A 442-nucleotide genomic window follows, 5' to 3' on the forward strand; every position below is an offset into this window, starting at 1 on the left:
GATTTCCCAGAGAGCTGCAGGTCCACATCAGGAGGAGAGTCAGAGAAGGTGAGTAATCAGAGTACTCACTACTCTGGGTACACAGATTCGTCAGAACAGTAAGTAAGTAAAGTTTATTTATATAGCACTTTTCCCAGACAGAAGTCACAAAGTGCTTTACGGGATAAAGGTTAAAAAATACATAAAATAAGTAAAAGAGATACATAAAACACGGCATATTTAAAAGTACATAAAAATTCTAAAACCTAAAATTCTAAAAACAATAATTAGCCGGACAGAGGCCCACTCAGTGGGGCTGGAAAGATTGATTGTAAAAATGGGTTTTGAGTTGGGTTTTAAAAACATCCATAGAATGGAGGGAACGTAAAGCTTTCATTTTAAGGATTTGTGTTCCAGTGTCCTCCAGTGACACGTCTACAACAAAGCCAGGTTTGTCCTGGGG

Source organism: Oryzias melastigma, unplaced genomic scaffold (assembly GCF_002922805.2).
Source record: "Oryzias melastigma strain HK-1 unplaced genomic scaffold, ASM292280v2 sc00280, whole genome shotgun sequence".
Classification (NCBI taxonomy): domain Eukaryota; kingdom Metazoa; phylum Chordata; class Actinopteri; order Beloniformes; family Adrianichthyidae; genus Oryzias; species Oryzias melastigma.